At 43.8% G+C, this 20,251-nt stretch overlaps 1 protein-coding gene across 2 annotated transcripts in view; it reads right to left on the bottom strand.

The window, feature by feature from the left end:
• CECR2 (CECR2 histone acetyl-lysine reader) overlaps positions 1–20,251 on the bottom strand; it is a 106,183-nt gene that overhangs the window by 32,718 nt on the left and 53,214 nt on the right. The gene's annotated exons all lie outside the window — the stretch shown is intronic.

The following is a 20,251-nucleotide window of genomic DNA, read 5'->3' as shown; positions in this document are numbered from 1 at the left end:
AGACATCAGCTCTTAAATAAACCACGATGGAATGATGCTGACGAGTCTGATTCCTTTCCACCTCTCCCCATTTCATGCATGGACCCTTCTCTTCAGCTTTCCATTTGCTTCTCACATCCATCACTGTCAAGCCCTGCTCCTCTCTCTACCTCTTAAGCAGTATTTCTGTCCTAGTTCAGCGGCTTGAAACTTTCCATAGTTGCCTCTGCCATCATCATCTCCTTGTTGCTCTACTGCTGTGTGCTTCCCAATTTGTGGCCCAAATTCTCCTCCCTCTCTGTCCCCAAAGGTGCTGCCACTTTCTGCTCATTCCTGCACCAGTACCTCTGGCAGGACATCTGCACAGCTCGATTAGTGCATATGGCTTGAACCCTGCTCCATGACAAGGCTCATTCCCATCATGAGTGTACCTCAGCCTCAAGGACTCTCTCCTCTCTAGTCTCCCAGAAGACGAAGCTGAACACTTGAACTCTTCATAAACACTGCTATTAAAACTGTCTTTCCAACTTGCTAGCTGGGCCACATGAAGTCCTCCTCTCATTGCCAGCAGTTCACCATATAAACTCCAAGGAAACACACATTTCTTACCATCATCTGGCACTGAGGGTAAATGTCCCCATCTGACACACATTAGATTGCTGATGGGGCTTAAGGCTAAAAGAACTCCTGTCTAGATTTTAATGAGACCGCAGTCCTTATTCTGACTGATGAAAATCTCAGGTGAGGGAATGAAAAAAGTGCTGGTGAGGCTGTGTGTCCCTAAATATAGAAGTTTCTTAAGATCTGTCCATGTCACTTGGAGCTCTGAGCCTTGCCAGGCTCTCTCAGCCTGCTGGAGTTGTGTACGCTGAGCGCAGCAATGGGAGACTCCCCTGTGCCCCCACCATTCTTGCACACACGGGAAGTCCATATGCCGGCAAGAACACCACTGGGTACACATTCCCACCAGCTCTCAAAAAGGCAGCTCAACTTGATAGGTTTTTGGCACAAACAGATTACTCTGTATGATTAATGGAACCATGCCAGTGCTACAGAATTGCATTTGCCTGAGAAATTGCTAACTACTACAAAAGCTATTAGTTTTGAACAAATAGATAGAAGAGTGCGGTCCAACTGGAATAAGATTGTTAAAAGCCAACAAGAAGTTTGGCTGTTACACAGGGGGCTTCACTCATTTGGTAGAGACTGGACTTGGTTGCATGGACCATGACTGGACAGTGACTGCAAGAATAGATGCTGAATGATTCCTCAAGCCACATCCACCTGGCAGCATGCCCCTTCCTCCTTGAGCAGAGAAAAGTCGATGCAACCACCCTGCAGATCACTCCCCACCAGCCTCCTTCTTTCTGACGTCAAACGCAAGCTGACCTCCCAGAGATAACTCCTCTCAGCAGATGGGCATTACCAGCCATCCGGTTGTATTTAACAACAGATGCTTGAATGCACCTTCTGCAGCCTGGAATTTGATCTTTTCTGTGTGACACAAGCAAAGCATCAGTATTTCCAAGTGTCATTGTTTTGCCCCACTAATATCACAATCAAAGAAATACAATTTGAAACGGTCCCTTACACTCATAAGGTTCAGTCAATGCAACAAAGGAGGACTGCTTTATGAAGCAATTTCTGTACTGTCACAGGTGCTAATTTTAGGGTAAAAACTACAGCAACTATCCTTTTTTACAAATGAAACGTTCTGTGCAGAGCACACCTACCTGAATTGGCTGTGCATTCCCACAGTGCCTTCCTCATGTACCTTAAGACCCAATCCAACTTCCCACAAGGATTTAAACTTGTCAAAAAGTAGGATTCTTGTTTCTCTTTATAGACTTCTTATCTTTAGGAGCGCTATTTCATCATACACAGCTAAAATGCTAGATGTTTACTGAAGCCATTGGATTAAAACATAAAAAGACATTCATTGCATAATGTCAATGACTGTAAGCTCTCAGAGAACATCCGAGTTTCAGACCCCCAAGTTTGGTTGTTCAGCTCTGTCAGAGCTCAAGGTAGAAGATTATTTCATCAGATCTGATACAGAGGCTCTGGCTATTTCCAGTAAAATTGACTGAAAAGACAGTTTTCCTAGGATCCTGAAAAACTCGTGGGTGACATGAGATGCCAGGAACAAACAACAGAAGTAGCAGGGCTTTAGTTGTTCCTACTTTTCTGGTTAATTTTTTTTTCTACCAAAAAAAGGGAAAAGCATGGCTTGCACTTTTACCACTTGCATGAGTTGACTTATCTTGCTCTACCATTTTGGTTGCTTTCAAAGAAAACTGAACCCGGAAGCCCTTCAATTCCAGAAGACCATTTGAAATCTTTGCCTATGTAACTCTCATTCCCCCTGGGGACTGGCTCTGTTGACTTAACCGATTTGGTGTGAGTTTGACTTTCACGTAAGTGGCTAACACTGGAAATTTCCGCCGTCCACCCAGTGTCCAATACATTACAAGCTCTGTCCACAAGAGTACTTTGAGTTCCTACTCACATCAATTTTCAAAGACAGCTACTGTGCATTTGTCATTTTGAATAAGAATAGAAATGAGAACCAGATGTCTCAAGGCATTCCCAATCACTCTCAGTCTTACCCAATTTATATTTTCCTTCTTCCCTGGGACCAACCTCTTTCCTCCAGACCAATTTGGGGTGCTCATCTTCAACCTGGCTGCCACACCTACTGTTGGTCTCACTTAGCCTGTCTCTATTAAATTTCCTTTTGAAAAAGGTTTCCTTAACAGGCCCCCTGGTTTGCATAAGAAAATCTGCAGGGAGCACATCAATCTGCAAGATCTGCCCTTGGGGTTCTTCCCTGTGCAAAGCAGAAATGCTCAGAACTGTTTAGCATTATCCATACCATTCAAAACCAAGAATGAGACAGGCAGACCTGGATGCACTCTGTCAAATATCCTTTTTTCAAGCTTACAATCAGGACAGTGATATACCTATAGGTATGGCAAGTCCTACAGCATCTGCTGCACCTGAGAACATCCAAAAACCCTTCTGTAGGTGGGAAGAAGGCAGGAATGAGATCACTGAGTTGAGGTGACAGAAGTAGCTCTTCTCCCGAGGTTCTCAGCATAACTGAGACTTGTAACAACACTTGATCAACAGAGGCGATGTTAAGTCAGTAATATCCTTTCTCTACAAATTGAAGTATTCCTACAGACAATGGACTGGTACACAAACACATTCTGTCTCAGGGCATGTATCCAAAGGAAAATCAACTCTCCCCTGAAAGTAAACTGGGGCTTCTGGAAACAATAATACAAAAGTGTCAGACCACAGGCCACAACGATTGTCACTGTATCTCAACCACTTCTACCACCTCCTGTCATACAGCAGAAGCATCTTCTGTACAGCTCATTAACCAAGGGAAACCATTACAGAGATCACCTGCAAGATGTCAGAGAAGTTACCCTGGAGTACTCAGTAACTATAAAACTTCAGCCTTCCCACAGACTGTCTTTCTTTCAACCTCACTAACCTCCGCACCATTAATATTTCAGAAAACTGAGACAAAGTTTCCCTTGGTTGTCACAATGTCCCCCTGTTTTGCAGATGCCACCAGATATGCAAAGCAATTTGGATAGTTGTAGTGGGGAAGTGGTGGAATAGCACATGTGCATCTGTATGATACACACCAGATGGATGCAGGTGAGCCCAATCCAACTTCTTCATCTCGCCCCTGACTGTGCTCTGAAACCACAGGGTCATTGTCAGAGGTCCCTACCTTTTTTTTTGCAATTATTAGAAAGGAGGCCAAAGCTGAATCACACCTGTGGTTGAAAGTTTTAACCATACACTGCAGACATCTACATATACAAAAGGAAATCTGAGGCACAGGGAAGGACACGACCCAGCACATCAGTGTCCAAGGGAAGGCATAGCTGCAGACAATCTACAAGAGTACCAGTGAGGTTACAGCTCAAGTCGCCTGTGATCTTTAGTAGCAGCTGCAAAAAAATCAGAGCATAAAGAAGATAGGAGCAAGTTGAAGGAGAGGCATCTCCCAGACATGAGTATCAGTATCCAGAACAGTCAGAGAAATTATGCACCCCCCTGAGAGCCCAGTGCCACAGCCCCCGACACCTGCCACCCAAGGAGGGGGGTTTCCCTGTGCCACAGGATAGGGGGGCTGAGGAATCCTCCCCCCGCCTGCACGTCCCAGTTCAGCAGCCTGCCTCTGTGGTGGGTTCCCCTGCTCACAGAAGAGGCACCCTTCCCAGGGTTTTAATGCACAAAGCCACACTGCTGTTGGAAACAGAAGCTTGGCCAGCTCACAGAGCAAGCCCCCATCCTGCTGCTCATCGCCATGCCCAGCTTCCCAGAGGGGTTCCTTTGGAGACCTCTGGAAGAGAGAGTAAAAATTTTGCAGGGTTGACAGAATATATGGAAAAACTTTGTTGAAGCTTCTGGTGTGCATGCTTGGGACAGCTGCATCTAGAGACCCCAGCCCCACAGGCACCTTGTAGAGCAAACTCAGTGTGAAATGCTTTCTGGGTGAGTCCAGCACTGTTGAAGCTGGAATTATGTGTAAACACAAACACTTCTTTTTTTGTTGTTTTCTTTTAAATCCTTGTGCCCAGAGGAAGCAGAGCGACTTGTGCTTTTAGTTTTAAAGTCTCCAAAGTAAATCAAACCTTGGCTGGGAAACTGTAAACAAAATCAAGCCAAAAAAACCAAAAGCAAAAACAAACACTGACTCAGTAAGAGAGTCCCCGTGTCAATCTGCACTTCCCGCAGGCAGGGTGCCATGGCCCGAGTGTGGAATTACTGTCACAGCACACTTCCCTATCTGCTCTATTGCTGCCAAGTTTGTTACAAGCTCCCCCTCTTCACTCCCCTTAAAAAAAACCCCACAAATCAAACAACAAACCTAAAAACCATCACACAAAACCCTCAATCCTGTAGGAATAAAAACTGGATTAAAAGAAACATTAGGGTAAGGAGTTGGAAATATTTGAGACAGAAATCTCTCAGTGATGCTCAGATACTGCTGGCACACACAGATAAGCCTTCTGAAAGTTCAGGTGCCAAATAATTGCCTGGACCCACTAGCTGGAATATCTGTCATGTTGACAGTGTTTTAAGTCTCTTGTTTCATTTAATTTACAAAATGCAAGGGAAGAATAAATACTGGAACACTCTTAAGCTGAAACTGCTGGGAAAATGGCAAGCGTGATCTATGTCCAATCACAGACAGAATATTGTTCTGTACTTAAGCTTCAAACCAAGAACCTTGACAAAACCAGAGGATGACAGAGAGCAGGAACAACAATAGGCCACCTCCAACTCCTGCCCAAGAGTAGTATGAGGGAGAAACATGGAAAACAAGACAGGCAGAGCTCAGCCTTTCCCTAAAAGACTATTTAAACAGGAATATAATTACTCTTGTAGTTTCTTTTACAGAGTTAGTGAGCAAGAAAAACAATAGAGGTGATACTTCTGTCTGGTAAAAGCTTTAAAAGCTGAAAAAAACTTGGATTCCCTCAGCAACCCAGCACAAGCATTGTTTTTACAAGGTTCTCAGTAATAGGTGAAAAAGACTTCTTGGGCATCTAATTCACAGCACACAAGAGGATTGGTTTTGCCTCTGTGATCTCTCTAGTTTAAAGAAACAACAACAGCAAAGTCAAGGTCTTATCAGAACAGACTTTTTATCACGGAATTAATTTTATGGACTGAAGGTATTTCACCTTATGGGCTGGCACCTTTTAAGTTCTGAATTGGCAAAAAGGCACCAGCTTGGTGTTGTGAGTCACTCAGGTGTTAATGAGAGCATTAACTGACAGATGGCATTCAAGATATTTCTCCCTTCTCCAATGAAGACAGCTTCTTTGCTACAGCAGAGATCAGGAAAGCTTAATTCTTAACAAGCGTACAATGCTTTGGCACAAAGGCAAGCCCTCTAGAAGGTAATGGGAAGGATTCAGGGTTTGCTGGGATGACCTCAGTCAAACATCATTAACAGGGTCAGGAGAAGCAAAGCCTATTTCAGAAGAAAAAAATAATGTAAGGGCCCCCATGATCAATCTATCGTGGCTTGTCAGAAAGAGAAAGCTTAGGCTGACCTTAGAAGCAATATGAGTTACTACTACCAGCCTGACCTTGAGCTCTCATGCAACAATGGGGACTTCTTTTTTTTTTTTTTTTTTTACTATATTAATGAGTTTTCTTATCTGAGGTGGGGGAGGAAGCCTTATGGACCAGCTTGTACTTTACCTTCAAACAATTTAGCTGACTGAAATCTAAGTCATGCATGATGCAGGGGAAAAAAAAAAGATACAATCCCATCCTTCCGAGGGAGAAAAGGGTTGAACAGGTATATTCCCCATTTCCTTCCAAGCCCTCTGTCTGTGGCTCACTCAGAAGGTGTGCAAGCCAAGAAAAAGCACATATTCCTCAGACCATAGGCCAACTTGTCATCAGGGCAATCCAACTGGCAGAGGCTCAAGGGCAACAAGCACCTTGAGGGGCCTCTCCTCAAAACATTTCACTGTAGCAGAGCAAAATGACCAAGGAGCTGGAGATTCAGAAATCATGACCTGAAGCTTTAACATCCATATTTCATTTCTGATTCAACTGTCAGTGCCACTAGCTACAGCACTGTCCTGCACCACTGGCAGGGACAGACTTCACAAATTCCAGCCAGGGACAGTCTCGGAGGCAGCAATAACTCCTGGCCTCAGCAAACTGGTGACAAGATCTCAGCAACATCCAACCCTGTCAGAGGCCTTGTGAAGGAGGAAACAAACACCCAGGCTCATCCTTAATTTTCAGTGCCATTCTCTGGTTCATGCCTGGAGAAGACCAGCTGACACACAAGGGGCTGTAAACCAAAGGTTGAGAGCTTTCATTAATAGACACTGAATGAGACCATAAAATAGGGAAAAACAATTAAACTGGGCTTGTCGAGGTTCCAAAGTGAAGTTTCTCTTCTGAGAATCAGAAAGACAGCAGAGATTGCTGGACTACAAGACCATCACAAGGCACATACAGACCTGCCTCTTTGTCCTCCACCTCTCCATTCAGAGAACTAGTTCTAGCTAGATGCTGACCAAACTTCAAGTAGTTCTGTGGCTTGCCTGTGTGGCCAATTCAGGAGCATTGGCAGTGAAGGAGAGGAGAAAGACCCTTGAAGAATCAGTGTGGACTGCACTGAGCTCTTCACACAATGACCTTTGTCTTCAGCCTTGTTGAACTTTCTGCATTACAACCATGGTTTCGTTTCAAACCATAAGGACAAAAAAATAATAAAAAAAACCAACACAAACAAACAAACAAACAAAACCCAACTAACCAAAAAAACACAACAAAAAAACTCCCAACTGTTTCACAAGTGTTTAGTAGCAGCAGCTCTCCCTAAAGTAGTCTGGTCTAACTCTTGGATTTGGGAGTCTGAAACATGAGTTATCAGAGGCTTCCATGTCCATGAAGGTACATCCAAGTTTTCCGCACAAGTACACAACAGCAGAATAAATTCAGCACCCTAGCAATTTCTGTTCCCTGACCCTCACTTGTCCACCCCATAACTTGCTTCCAGAGCTCAAACATAGTACTGAGATCACTCCCAAGAATATGCTGAAGAGGTGTTTAGAGAAGACATTGGGGTACTTGACCTTTACTCCAACATGATAATACAAAGTTAGGACAGGAGGTTCCCCAGCAGAAGGGCTGCTTGATCTTGCTAAGGAAATCTAATTTATATGGTTGGATGCCAGAGAATCCACTGCTTTCTCAGCTGAACTCCTAATGTGTTCATGATTGGGAGAGGAAGGAAATTAGCCAAAAAAACCCCAAAGCTATCAGCAGCTACAAATACTCCATTCCTGCTCCTTGTCTTCTTCCATCTTACCTCAAGCAATCTTCTATACAATACAAACTGGGGAAGTTGGAATGGGAGCTGGCAGATATGCTGTATCCCACAGAGAAGCAGAATAGGAACAGCTATGGAGCGAGGCAGTGTCTCCAGGGAAGCAGAGAGAATGGAGAGCTGATGTGGGCTGTCTAGTCTAATAAGGGATCACACCACAGGAGCATGTGCTGGCTTGACAGAAGCAAGTGCAGCCACTTAACCTGGGTATGACAGCTGAAGTGAGAGCGTTGCTTTGCTACCTCCAAAAAAGGGGAGCATGAAGCAAGAAGAAGCAGCCACAAGGTCACTACAGCTGTCCACCCTTCAGGGAGGTTCCAGGTCTACTCATGCAGACGTCTTCCCTCAGCCACGGCAGACGAACTGAGCAACCAGGGAAGTTTCCAGCTTGGGCTCTTTAGTACTACTAGACCACATTCACCAACTCTTGAATTAGACAGAGATGCCCTTTTACATGCTGTGAGCTGACTCATCTCACACATCGGTGTAGCAAAAGGGCATGCTCGCATCCTCCCCAGTTGCCTATGGTCCATGCTTCTCCTGCGATTTGGCTTTTATCTAGCAACCACCCTATGCATGACACAGCTGCTGGGGGTGACTTGTTTGTTATTTTGCTGAGAGAAGGCAGAAAAGCAGCAGAGATATCGGCAGATACAGCACAGTCCCGCATTGGCCTGTTTTGAAAAGGCTCTTCCCTTAGGCTGGCAAATGCCGGGGACAGGCAGGAGTGCTGAGATAAGTGTCTATTTGATCTTCTCTCCCCCATTCACCCTGGATTTTTCACTGCTTTATGTTCACAAAACGCCAAGGCAGCTAATCAGTGCTCTGTGACCCCTGTTAATTGGTCTGTGTGAGAGAAAGGCAGCACTGGCAGGAGAAATCACACATACCTGTTACTTTGAACTGTCCTGTCATTTTCTGTCTTCCTGCTTGCAGGAGCTCCATGCACCCTTCTGTGAGCCAGGGCTGCTCTATTTTCATCGCCATCCCCAGGATCAGCAGGAGGGGCCACAAGTGTTTCATGTGGTTGTCCTATCTCTTAACAGTTCAAGGTACAGGGAGGCGACAAAGAGGCATGTTGTTGCTTCTCCTTCTTTGCAAGAAGGTGAAAGTGATTTTTGGTGAAGGAAACACAATCTGAAGGCACTGATGGCCCTTCTTCCACCTACACCAAGCTGCTCCTCACTGCCCTTATCTGCCTACCTGTTGCCCCTCCTCTCTCCTGCCCTATCACAGCACCAGGAAGAAACCAGCAGATGCCCAGCATCCATCTCCCCATCTCAAGAGACTAGCAGTCTATCTGGCCAAGTAAGCCAGAGGAGGAAAGCAAGTGGTGTGAAGATGTGAAGCACTCGAGGAGAGAAGGGTTGGATTTGCCAACCCTGGTGGATTATGCAATACTTGGAGGATGAGGAAGACACATAAGGCTAACTAGATGCACACCAAGTGAGGGGGACTGCATTTGATTTCTAGGTAGGAGTAAAGACTGCTTGCATATTTTTGTTGCTTGATTAAGAAGAAATGGGAATATGAGCAGCAATTAAACCAGAGCAGCCAGAAACACCCCAAAAGACAGCTGAAGGAGTATGGTAACAAAGGAAGACAAAGTCCTGGGGACGAAGGGGATGAGTAGGAAGATGCTTACACTGCCCAGACAGATTCAGAGAATTTTAATGGGATTAAAATAAATATAAACCCATGATGACTCTCTGCTTGTTTTTCAATGCTAGGTCCACCCTTCCTTCAAACTCTATGCAGCCTCTGCACAGTCTCCATGAAGTGAAGATTTGTACTCTCAATGCATGCAGGGTTTTAGGGTAGTGGTATGGACAGAGAAGCAGGAACCTCCTCCCCCGCTAATTAAGCTGCAATTTGAGTGAAAACTGGTAACGACAAATCAATGGGTTGGATAACTGGATTAAGAAGGGGGGAAATAATTCTGCTAAAAGATCCTGAAACATGATTGTGGTGAGCAAACAATATTGCTATATATATTTGTGAAAACATAAATTAAAGCAGCAATAGATGAGCGGAAAGGATTATTTATCTTGAATTAAAAAAAAAAGAAGATATCGAGACAGGTTTAAATTTGTCTTTTTCCTTAATTGTAATGGCATAAATACAATTAATAAGTGTTTTCTGTGGGCATTGTTTGGTTTGACTCAGGATGACCATGTTCACACCAAAGGTGTGTTTAAATACACCTGCCAAGCTTTGCCAGCATACTAACACCACAGACACTCTGTACTTCACTGTTTATTCAATTTTACCCTTTAAGATACTACCCTGAAACCATTCGTCAAAAGGCCAAATAACAAATCAGTTGCTTTCAGTGTGATGTACAGCTCATGAGAGCAGCAACGGGACACAAACTCCAAAGGAAACCAGCTCTGTATTAGCCGCTAACACGCCCTTTCCTACCTACCATCGCATTGAAACATGTACCAGAGCTCCACCATGGAAGAAAACAGATGATATTGCAGCTACTTTTTCTCTAAAAAGAGACACCTCAGTTCCTTGTGATATGGCTGAAATTGTAAAATACTGTGCATCTGGAAATACATCAGAACCTCCAAAAAACTCCTGGTAAGACAGGCTGTCAGATATACAAGCTGTCTGAATGGAAGGAGACTTAAGCGTCCATCAAGCAATAAGTGGTTTCTGCTTCTTTATCAGAGGTTGCACTGGATAGTCCATCAGCCATAGGGAGAAAACATGCATGTCTCCAGCAGTGTCAGCTGCTCTTTTCCTGCCTTGAGGAATCAATCTGTTGAGCTGAAGGAGTCCAAAAGAGAGGCAATATCAGTTACCAAAGCTTTACCCAGAAAGGGATGCAGAGCTATTATTAGAATAGGGTGGTACCAGTGCTGATGCCATCACACGTAATGTCCAAGGAGGAAAGGACTAAGGAAAGAGGTTCTCTCACCCCAAGCACCTGTGATAAATTAAAGACGGAACTGAAAACGTCTCTGTTTCACGCCTGGAGAAAGTCTGGTGTCAAGTCGGCCTGTGATACTGTGAGAGGATACATGGACAGGCTTCCCTTGGTCAGCTACGTGGACAATCTTGTCATAGAAAGAAACTAAGTTGGTCAAGCAAGACTTTCCCCTCATGAACCCATGCTGGATGGGACCAATGACAGCATAGCCATTCAGGTATTTTTCCATAACTCCCAGAACAATCTTTTCCATTCTTTTGCCAGGCACGGAAGTGAGCCTGACAGGTCTGTAGTTGCCAGGGTCATCCCTGTTGCCTTTCTTGTAGATTGGAAAAACCTTCACCAGCTTCCACTCATCTGGGACCTCTCCAGATGTTGAAGACAGAAGCAAAGAAAGCACTAAATATCTCGGCTTTGTCAGTCTCCCTGTTTATGAGGTGACCATGCTCATTGAGTAATGGGCCAATGTTATTTCTTGTTTGCCTTTGGCCATTAACATATTTTTAAAAGCCCTTTTTATTCTCCCTCACAGTACTGGTTGGCTTCAATTCTAATTGAGCTTTAGCTGTGCCAGTTTCCTCCCTAGTGATGAGCAGCATCTCTGTAGTCCTCTCATGATGCCTGACCTTGCTTCCACTGACCATATAATTTATTTTTTCACTGTAGTTCAAGAACAAGACCCCTGCTCAGCCAAGATGGCTTTTTGCCTCTTCTGCTTGACTTCTGACATAATGAAATTGCCTGGCCTGTGCTTTTAGTAGGTGGTACTTAAAAAAACCGACCAAGACTGATGCACCCGGCACCTTCAAAAGTTTTTTCCCAGGGGACCTTACTGAGTAGTTCTCTGGGCAACCTGAAGTCTGCTCTCCTCATATCTAGAGTTGAGGTCTTGATGGCAGTTTTCCTCCCATTAGTATAGATTTTAAACCTGACTGCTTTGTGGTCACTGAGGCCAAGGCAGCCGCCAATTGATATTTCACCCACGAGACCCTCTCTGTTAGGAGTAGCAAATCTAGGAAGGCACCTTTCCTGGTTGGTTCCCTTAGTACTTGTACCAAGAAGTTATCACCCAGATGGTTTAGGAATCTTCTGTACCTGTTTGTACTAGCTGTATGATATTCCCAGCTGACATTTGGCAAGTTGAAGGCCCCCACAAGGACAGGGGCCCATGACTTAGAGGCTTCCTGTAGTTCCTTAAAGAACAACTCATCAGTATCATCATCATCCTGAGTGGCCTATAGTAGACACCCACAATGACATCCGCTTTGTCTGACCCTTAATCCTCCCCCAGAGGCTCTCAACTTTCCGTCACCAACTGCCAGCTCCATGCATTTCAGACCCTCCGCTACATACAGTGCCATCCCCCATCTCTCCTACCCTGCCTATCCCTTCTGAATAGCCTGTAGTCATCCATCATGGCACACTGGTCACAGGATTCATCCCACCAGGTTTCACTAATGCCAATGATATCATATCCCTGGGACTGGGCCAAGGCTTCTAGTTCATCTTGCTTTTTCCTTGTGCTGCATGCATTAGTGTAGAAGCACTTCAAGCGTGGTTCATTGTGCTCATCACCTCGTGGTGCAGTCTGAAGAATCTCACTATCATGCAGCTCCTCAAGCTTTGGTGTGCCATCCCACTGCTCATTACTGACCGGCCTGGTACTGTCCCCTTTCCTCTTTCTACCTAGTTTAAATCTCTGTCAATCAGCCCTGCTAGCTCCTGAGCAAACACCCTTTCCCCCTTCTGAGACAGGTGCATCACATTGGATGTCAGTAGATCTGGTGAAGAATAGACCACCCCATGGCCAAGAAACCCAGAGTTCCACTGATGACACCAGCCTCAGAGCCACATGTTGATCAGCTGGGTCTGACTGTTCCATTCTATAGTCTTGCCTGCTACTGAAAGGATTGAAGAAAATACTACCCGAGCACCTGATCCTTCAACCAACTGCCCCAAGGCTCTGATATCCCTTTTGATTGCCTTTAGGCTTCCCTTTGCTACCTCTTTACTGCCAACATGAAGAACCAATAGTGGGTAATAGTCTGAGGACCTTGCCAGCCTAGGGAGTTATTGAGTCACATCTTTTACCCTGATAGTATGTTCAGATGAAGTGGTAAGAATCGCCTGAGACCTCGACATGCAGAGTTTTCTGTCAGGCTCAAAATCAGAAAATGATCAACAGATGCCACTGGCAATGGCAGAATGGCAGGAGGCAGAAGAGAGCTCCTGAGCCTAAGAGCCAACATGAGGGTGCATACTGAAGGCCTTGGAGTGTATGCTGGTACTGAAAAACAGGAAAATAATGGTAACGAGATGTCATGATGATCAGTACAGAAGTTGGTGGTGCTGGTGCACAAGACAGATGCAGAGTAGGAGAGCCAGCTGAAGGAGGAATGCACTGATCTGCAGGGCACAGCTGGATCCCTGGTAAAGTGTAAGATCACCAAGAGAAGATTGAGCAATACTGATGCCAAACTGGAGATTTCACACCAGGTTTGTGCTTGATGACACTGATAGTCTTAAAAGTTTCACTAAATTATGTCACTTTTTAGATTGAATGGAAAAGCAAAGAACCTAGGTTCTCCTCAGAGCACAGGCTCATGAGGCAATAAATCTGAGATACAGCAGTTCCCAGGGTCAGTTCTTGGGCTCAAGGAGCAATTCCTGGGCCTCAAAACAAAACCATCTGACCTGGACATTTCTGAGCACAACTTAACATAAGAGAGGTACCTTTTGCCCCACCACAGATTCAGGTGAAACTCCTCCAGTCCCCACATGGATGGATGCCTCCCAGCACCCCTCAGGAATTCAGAGAGCTGCATTCTTCTCTGCCTGGTTCTTCCCCAAGGCTTATCAGAAACTGAGAATGGGAATCACCTCTGGGCATAACAATCTTGCAACCACCCAGACAGTGTTTGAAGCCTAAGGGCTTCTGCATTTCTTCTGTGTCAAGTACCTTCAGCTTTGAATAACAAAAGGCAATCTCTTGAAGGATCAAAAAAGAAAACAAAAAGAACCAGTGTTAGGACTATTTATTAACCAACCCAAGAACTAGTTACAGGTTGTTAGATAAAATAAAAAGGGAGAGAGAAGGATCTGGGTGCTCAAGAGGGAAACAAGTACCTTGGTGGAAGCCAACTCGTCAGTCAGAGTGGGGGCGGGGAGGGGGGGGGATTTGGGTGACGCTGGTGTGGGCTAAGAGGCCTGGTAAGATGCTTTTAAGGGCTCTGCTAAGGAATACTTTGGTTCATGCACACTGGGTGCACAGCCAGCACATAGGGATCTGACCTGGAAAAGACACTTGGTCCTTTGAGAAGTGTGAGAACCGCGGCTGTGGGCTCTGCTCTTGCCACATGCTGCCTCCATGTGCACACTTTGACTCTTAAAGCACGGAGTTTTCCCACACACACACCTAGTTTCATGTCTTACTCTGTGCAACCTTGACAACCAGTCACACAGGGTATGCCCAACAAGCAGCCACTCTGTACGTGACAAAATGATGATCGAGCCATAGCAGTCTGTCTCAGGAGGAATGAACAGAATCTTCTGGATGGTACAGAATAAAGGAACATACCCATAGCCCAACTTTCAATTTGTAAGCTGACCTGGTAAGATAGCAATGGCTTTGGTTGGTCTGTGATGGCGCTTTGCTTCCCTCATCAATTACCTTCACCTGAATCTAACCAGGCTTCAATTCATGCTTGCCAATTTTCATCCACACGCTTCTTTCTTTCTTTCTACTACTGTTATTGATGGTGATACTCTTTCTGAAGAGAAGCAGATCAGCCCTTGGGAGCTGGAGCTGATTAACTTACAAAAGACCCAAATACATCTCCTATATTCTAAAAGAGCAAATAGGAATGAGGCTCACTATGCCCCACATTCAGACTGGAAGAGGATCATTATTTACTATTCATTCCTGAATCCTTGAAGAAAAGTGAAGCCAGCTTAATGCTGCATTGTTCATTCTTAGTGCCCATCAACAGAAAGCATGCTCCCAATTCATAGCCATAAGGAAACACAACAGCATTGCTGTGCCATAAGCTTTTCCGATTGTTTAGGGGCTGTAGAGAGGACCTGAGGGTATTACAGTGATGATGAGCACTGTGGGGAAGAAGCTAGAGTTATTGTCTTGATGATGATGGGGAAATAAGACACATGCGCGTAATATGGCACAAATCCATATGAAACAAGACCTTAAGTGCCTTGCTGCTCATAGAAAGATATGATTCATGTGGGAGAAGAGAGTATCTTCTGAGGCAAAAAATATCTAGTGTGGGGTTGCCTTGAAGCAAACAAGCTTGTCAAATTCATTGCTTAGAACCAGCCCTAGAGATCACAAATTTCTGGGGGCAATGGATAAAACCAAGCTTTTAAACATAAATAAATGGGTCCTAAAGAAGTTCCTTTCAGGATTTATTTCAGAAAAGGTTTTTCCTTTTCCCCAGAGTTTAAGCTACTACACCAGTTGAGCCAGAAAAAAACTGAGGAAGGATGAAAGCTAAGATAAGCTAAAAACTAAAGGTATAGGTGACTTAGAACAGAGACTGACATGACAACACCAAATCATTGTAGTGGCTTAGCAGCTGGCCACCAGCCACCCCAGCTGTTCAGCAAGCTCACTGGAGCTAAAAGCCTCCAAAAAAATAATTTCAGAACTTCTCCGATATTCACACTTGTACTAAAGATTGGTTTCTGAACGTGGCTGAGGTGCTGGGACGTGGCCTGCAACTGTGCTGGAGCAAAAATCCTGCATATGTGGTTTGAAGCATGACTGTCTTGGGACGGAAGTCTTGAAAGTGAGGGCAAAGGTTCCACACGGAGAGAACTTCCACATCCTGTCCCTCTCTCTCCATCATTCTTTGTCTTCTTCCTTCAAAGGAGACGATGTTTTCACTTGCCTGCTCAATTTCTTTCTTCATCGTTGCTTTCTTCCTCCTCTCTAGAGTACTTAGTTTGCAACATCAATAACTTAAAAATACAGTTGTCCATTTCACATTTCAAACTCTGACATAGGCAAGATGACATCATTGCAGTCTCCAAGATCTTCCACTGGATCTTCTCTGTTCATCCTTTTAAGTTTAGCAACCTCTTCCTCCCTGTCAATGTTTTGCATAACTCCCTCTCCCCAGCTATCCAATCTATTTGTCTCTCATCCATCTGGCCTGACAATAACAGCACAGTTTACCCGCTCTCTTTATCTTCCACCATTTTCATTCCTTATGCTGTACCACACCTATGGAATAGTAATTCCAGAACCTGCTACCAACTTTTCTTCAAATTCTTCTTCAAAGATTCATTTTATCCATCTGAGAATCAAAGACATTTACTTAGCTTTATTTATACTTGAACTCTATCATTTTATTCCACTGTGCTTCTCATTAATCTCTGAATGACCGTGTTATTTTACTGCTGTAATCTCATCCTTCCTTTCCCAACACCTGCCAGCTGCCTCATTTTCACTTTTTACCCTTTAAAAGGCTCACCTTGCATGGTTTGGCTATTATTATAATAAATATTAATATTAGATTCAAGATGAGCAATGTAGCCACTTCATCTCCCTTGCCCCCTCACGGTATCTCCTGTGTCGATGATACTGGGTCGATTCCAGAGGCCATCCACCGATCTCCATGATGTATGCATGGCAGCGCTTCTTAAAAGTCAGACAGTAAATAATGCTGATCTTATTGATATTCACTTGGCATTCATGAATATGATTCCAAGTTAGTGAGGAGCTTTGTGGCTGGGCCATTGATACAGGTGTTATAATCAAGGTCAGTGGCACAAACGCAAGCGGCAGCTGTTAAATCTCTTTCCAAAAGGTGGTGGTCCCCAGGTCTGCTGCGACTGAGCTTAGGCTGGCTATCCCATATGTTATGGCATGGACTGAAGTGTTGAATTAATTCAGGTGGTCTTGCTCCCTTGGCTTAGCTATTCCTGCAGCTCCATTCACCACAGTATCCACAAGACTGAAAATTTGGCACTGGTTTGCCAGCTATCCCAGTCAACCTGCAACTTTATCCCCTGGACCAGACCAACATACAGCAGTCCTAAAAGGACACAGCTCACACAGTCATGTGCATAAGAGCAATTTCAATATGTTAAGTGTTTTACTAAGGGCACTTTTACCAAAACATGAGTAAACCCCAATTAGCCTGTAAAGACACAGTCCACACAGAATAAAGGACAAGGATGGACAAAAGTGACATAGCAGAAGCAAGAAGTTAAATACTCAGAGATGTTAAATGCAGCCCTCAGAAATGGGCGTTCTGCCCCTATGAGTTAGAAGATTTCAGATTTATCTCTTTCTGATGAAAGCTCAAATAAGTGATTACAGACCAAGCATCAGAAAATAAGAAGAAGAGAAGCAGTATTCTTGATTAGTAACAGTATTTATCAATGCCACCAGTAAGGGTATGAGACAAATAAACAACAAATAATTAAGCAGCTTGAAAAAAGCAGGTACAAACTATAAGCCAAAGACTCCAGGGTTAGTTCACAGATCTAGAAAGAACTTAAGGTGGGCACAAAACAGATTATCCACTCGGGGAAAAAAAATTCCAGCACATTAAGGAAAGAAATAACAAGACAAAAAAAAAATATTTGAGGTACCTAAGGAAGCCAATGCTGTCTGTGGTGCCACAGAGTTCAATTAGATAGTTAGTTTTCAGCTACAGTGATGGACCAGTCTCCTGAGGTACAAGAAAAAAAAATCTCATGGGGCACAGGCAATTGCAGAGATATTGTTTTTGTTCCTCCTCACTTCTCCATGTTGAAAAAATAAAAATTAAAATGTTATAAGAAAAGGCCATTAAAATGTTTTTCAAGAGACAATAGAAGCACATGAAACATCTCCCAATGAGAAATATGATAAAGTCATTGAAACTTCCTATGCCATCACATTAGAAAAATAGCAAAAATGCAATAACAGAGTAGTGAAGAATGAGTTTCACCCAAAGAAATGCTGAACAGCAGGAGTTCTTCGGCATTATTTTACTTGAGTGTACACATCCATGTCACACCATCACTTCTTACTTAAAAACAGCTGCAGAAGGCTCCTGCTGCGGCTGTTGCCGTTAGCTGAAGCTCTGATCTTCCTGTCTTGATACAAGTCATCAAGTGACATTTCCTGCTGGAATTAAAGTCGAAGCCCCTAGGGACTATGCAGCTGCCCAATTTATATCAGAGAGAACCCAAAGCAAGCACCAGTATTTTTTCAAACTGCTTAATTTTTATTTATTTATTTTTTATAAAGGGTTTTCTCCCTCATCACTCCCGACTTTCCAGGCAGTCGTATTTTGAAACAATTAAAAGAAAACAGACATTTCAAGGCCTCAGCACAAAGCCAGAGGAAGGAAAAACCTATGGGTAACCTCACCGGCGTCAAACCAAACAGTGCCTATAGCATAAAACCAGGCAGAGAAATCAACAAAAAGCTTCAAGGATTTAGTTATTGCATTGTTAATAGATAGGCGGTATGGATAGTATATGAACACTATGAAGGGTATTTATAAAACAACAAAAGCTAGAGATCACATCAGAAAAGTATTTTGAGCAAAAAGAAGGGAGGAATGGGGAAACTGTCCTGGCCAAGTGCTCAAACTATCTGGTGCTAGGCAAGGACAGCTACGGGGTCATTGCTAAAGATGCTGGAAGCCAGAAATGCAGACTCCCATTTCTTTGTTCTGTACTTCTACAGTGCTTAACACAGCAAGAACCAGATCAATGAGGAGTGTTCCTAACAGCTATGATATGTTATGATAAATAAGAGTTTCGAGAAGATCATGTGGTATCCCTGTAAGCAGTCTCTGTAGTTAAATACAGATATCCATAACTCAAACAAAGTCCTAACCTACCAGACATTCAACACTCTTTAGTCATCAAGCAGTGTAAAAAAACAGGTTCTCTTTTGTATATAATTCTTTTTCTTAAAAAAAGTCTGTCATAAATAATATCAAAGCCAAGGTAAAGTTGCTCTACTTCAAAACCAAGGATCACAGAACCCTACAAAAGTATTAATCTCTTTTATTTTCCCCCCCAAAGAATAACAAGCAAATCAAGCTAGAGTATGTAAAATTGTGCATTAAAAGGGCTCTCAGCTAGGTTCCATTTCCAAAATTACTTGAGAGCACATTATAATTAGCAAAGGTATGTGACAGTTTTATACCCCTCTATGATGCATGATTAAAGCCAGGCAGCCCAGCTCTGCCGCAAGTTCTGCACGCCATCAAAACAGATGTGGCAAGAACTGCAAGCTACTCTCAGACTGTGAGCAAGCATAGACAGATAACATTTTGGCCATCAAAGAGGTAATACACAATACAAAACTAATTGAACCTGAAAGCCCCTCAGAGAAGTAGGTGAACTGTACTTTATATTAAGTTATACAGAGCATCTTGTGCTTGAGCCACAGTGCTCCAGCTCAAGGACAAGGATGAAAACAAGCTTCCACCTTCCTCTCCAAGGCACAACAGGGAGCAAAGTCTGCAACCTAAAGATTAACAGCTCACAGCCTTGGCATGGGGACACGGAGCTCAAACTGAAGAAATCACTGCTGTAACACCACTGTTATGGTCTGTGAAACTGGTCATTTTTCCCGTGTGAGACAGATACCTACTTTCTGTCTGCAACAGAAAAATACAAAGTCCTGTCCCATCATAAAAAGCCAAATCTAAACTCTATGCAAATTCTGCCTCTTACATTTGCATGACTATGTCCACCAAGCACTCAAAAAATTAATTAGAGGCTCAAATCCTCACCGCTAACTGGGAACAAACTAGGTACAGTAGAGAAGCTGTGCCTTAGCCAAGGCCTGTGCCTGCTGAACTCAGGTTAGAGAGAACAAAGGTGTTGGAAATAAATGTGTAAGGAACAAGGAGGCTTTTAGACTTCAAAAAACACACGTTCATTTTGGATAAATATTCCACATCTGGTTTGGAAGTGTAAAACAAACACTGGGGCAAACTTGTTTCAGAGAAACGTACCCGAGCTATCAGTTTTGTTCTCATTTATCTACAGATTTCCATATTTAGACTGCATCTTGATGCTTCTTCCTTTGTGACTTCCTTCTGCATACAGCACCTTTCCCTGTACTTCCAAGTAGCCTTCCTCCTTGCTTCTTCTGCAGTGCTTCAGGGCCTGCCTCTGTAACATGCCAGTGGCTCCAGGCCATTTTCCTGATATATTCCTTCAGCCATGTCCAGCGAGCTGCTCCCGCTGTGCTCTTTTCCCTCATCTTGTCAGCAGGAAAGACTTCTGTTGGTATTCCCCTGCCCACAAGGTAGCCTCATTCTATGAGAGGTGCTATAGAAAGGGTACAGCTTTTTCCTCCTTCAGGCATCTGTTCAGGTGAGGTGTTAAGTTCTCACAATTTCACTACATGATTTTGCATTCCTTCGTTTCCTACCGCACCGCTCATACACAGACAGACACACAGA

Source organism: Patagioenas fasciata, chromosome 1 (genome assembly GCF_037038585.1).
Source record: "Patagioenas fasciata isolate bPatFas1 chromosome 1, bPatFas1.hap1, whole genome shotgun sequence".
Classification (NCBI taxonomy): Eukaryota; Metazoa; Chordata; class Aves; order Columbiformes; family Columbidae; genus Patagioenas; species Patagioenas fasciata.
The sequence above is the reverse complement of the archived record's forward strand: the minus strand, read 5'-3'. Positions and strand labels throughout refer to the sequence as shown.